General features: G+C 43.8%; 1 pseudogene across 1 annotated transcript; it reads left to right on the forward strand.

Moving 5' to 3' along the window:
- The first annotated feature begins 602 nt into the window (after positions 1-602).
- On the forward strand, positions 603-1,201 carry LOC311606525 (large ribosomal subunit protein eL15-like; annotated as a pseudogene). Its single transcript has one exon. The product of its transcript is annotated as a large ribosomal subunit protein eL15-like (transcript).
- The last annotated feature ends 1,586 nt before the right edge of the window (positions 1,202-2,787 follow it).

A 2,787-nucleotide genomic window follows, 5' to 3' on the forward strand; every position in this document is an offset into this window, starting at 1 on the left:
TCTGACAGAACAAGCCAGGTAATGGAGGGCTGTGCACTAGGTCTGACTTCATGTAGATGGTGAGGTGGACCCAAGTACAGGTCCTCCAAGAACGCAATCTGGCTCTTCCTCCTAGAGAAGACTACATGAAGTTTTGTGTTTTTAAAGTAAAATACTGTAATTTGTGATTATGAAAATTTTTTTTCCAGAGTTAACTCCCACTGATTTGAAAGTTGTTAATCCAAGTCAGTAGCCTTCTCTGAAGTATCTGGAGTAGTGAATGCCAGCTCCCTGTAGCCTGCCTCCCCTGAGTGATCTGCAAACAGCTACTAACAGGGGTTGAAGCCTACAAGGCTGAGGAAACGAATGATAGGACACAATGCTTGGAGTCCAGTGTAGCAAATGTGCAAAGTAGTGAAGTAGAGACTTTAACTGTGGTCTTTACCTATTCTTCAATTCCTGGTGTCCAACTAGCCACACTCTATTATTACCTGTGGCTGGCACTTGGGCTGGAGTAACAGACAGGACAGATGGTATGCATTACTTCAAGAACCTTATGCTCTGCAGTTATCTATAAACCATTCTGGTCAGATCCTCTGGCGGCAGCCTTCAGGTGAGGCAAGATGGGTGCATACAAATATATCCAGGAGCTATGGAGGAAGAAGCAGTCTGTCATGATGTGCTTTCTTCTGAGGGTCTGCTGCTGGCAATACCGACAGCTCTCTGCGCTGCACAGGGCTCTCTGCCCCACTTGGCCTAGTAAGGTGCAAAGACTAGCATGCAAGCCCAAGCAAGGTTATGTCATTTATGGCCGCTGTGATAGCCACAAACACCCAGTTACTAAGGGTGCAACTTTGGCAAGCCTGTCCACCATAGTGTTAGCCAGCTAAAATTTGCACAAAGCCTTTAGTTTTGCTGAGGAAAGAGATGGACACCAAAGTGGGACTTTGAGAGTCCTGATTTCTTACTGGGTTGGTTAAGATTCCAGATATAAATGTTTTTGAGGTTATCCTCATTGATCCAGTCCATAAAGCTATCAGAAGAAATCCTGACACCCAGTGGCTCACAAACCAGTCCACAAACAGAGATGCGTGGGATGACATCTGCTGGCCGCAAGAACCATGGTCTTGGAAAGGGCCACAAGTTCCACCATGCTATTTGTGGCTCTTGCCACACAGTCTGGAGAAGGTGCAATACTCTCCAGCTCCACCGTTACCACTAATACATGGAATATTTGTATAATTTATACCCGATAAACAATTTAGGACAGTCAAAAAATTAATCTGGTCAGACAAAGAAGTGTCACATGAGGTGTAGGTATAAATCCCTTATCTACTAAACTCCTAAAAACATTTTTATTTGCAATTATTGACTGAAGGAAGTTTCCGTTTGCCAGATCTCAAGACACATCAAGTGCAAGTAAATATCTAAACAACCCAGGTGAGGCTTCGGGAGGCTTAGTGTGGGGATGAAGTGAGAGAAGTTTAAGCACTAATAGATGTTCTTCCTCCTGCTGTCCTCTCCACTCTTTCTTGTAAATCCCAGGCAAGATATTCACACCATTTTGTGTCATTTTTTCTGAGCACAAGTGTGATTATTTGGTGTCAAATGGCTGCCATGTGAGATGTCTAATCTGGTTCACCTAAGGAGACCCCAACCATGTGCCTGAGTTGCTGCTCCGTTCCTCACTAAACCCTGGGAGGGAGAATTAGCTGTGGATGCAAGGCAGAATCCACAGGCTGACTCAAAATGCTACATACGTTTAACATTAATAACTGTGCTTTCCTGGTTCGGGAAGTAGGTGGAAGCAGATTCAATGCAGGACTAATGCAGCAATGAGATAGTTAACTTGAAGTGTTTGAAAGATATACATTTCTTTGGGAGCAGAAGTGAGGACCCCACACTGGCAAGAGTTTGCCTAGCGGAAAGAGGAAGCTCTGGCTTGTGCTTTTGTGGTCGGGCTTGGGGGGATGCCTTCAGTGTATTCAACTGGGAAAAGAATAGCCAGGGTATGAGGGGCCCTTTACTATTGTGTTTGTGATTAAAATGAGAGTGATTTGAAGGTGAATGTGTTAATATGGGTTCCCAGAGATGTGTGTGTGTGTGTGTGTGTGTGCGTGTGCGTGTGCGTGTGCCTGTGCCTGTGCCTGTGCCTACACATAGGAAGCAGAGAGCAGCTAGGACACAATAATTTGTATCTGGCATCTCTAGTACCACTAGCAACTAGTTCATAGTTGCATGGGACAATTATTGGCAAATGCTTGTGAATAAGTGACTGACTGACTAATTTGAGATGATTGACTCGATGACAGAGTCTTGATTGCAACTAAACGAAGCAGTACTGATGGCTCAAGAGAAATTTGGTTAGATTGGCTTAAAGGAGGGTGGGGCTCTTATTTCAGTACAGATTAGTGGTTGGGAGGGGGTCAGAGAGTGGGAGTGCATCTGAAAGGAGTTAGGGGGGGCGGACTCCACGGTGACTATGACCAAAATACATTGTATAAATGCGTTAAGTGCTCGAAGAATGAATAAAAATGCCTTAAACCGAAAAATAAATAAAGAAAAAAAAATTAAAGAGCCCCTCATCTAAATCTCCTTTTCTGCATTTGTAAAGTCTGAAGAGGAATGTCCACTTCACACAATGCTTTGAAATATTATCTGTGGGCTTATAGGGCCGAGAATCTCTCTTGAGCTCTTAGCATGGGAATTCTTCAAACCAGGAGTGCCTACACTTTTACATGACCCTCAGTTGTCACATTTAAGTCACATATTCGAGTATATTCCCCTAGTCAAATTAGATAATTGGAC

The sequence above is a fragment of the Acomys minous genome (genome assembly GCF_964271855.1).
Source record: "Acomys minous genome assembly, chromosome: 10".
NCBI classification, from domain to species: domain Eukaryota; kingdom Metazoa; phylum Chordata; class Mammalia; order Rodentia; family Muridae; genus Acomys; species Acomys minous.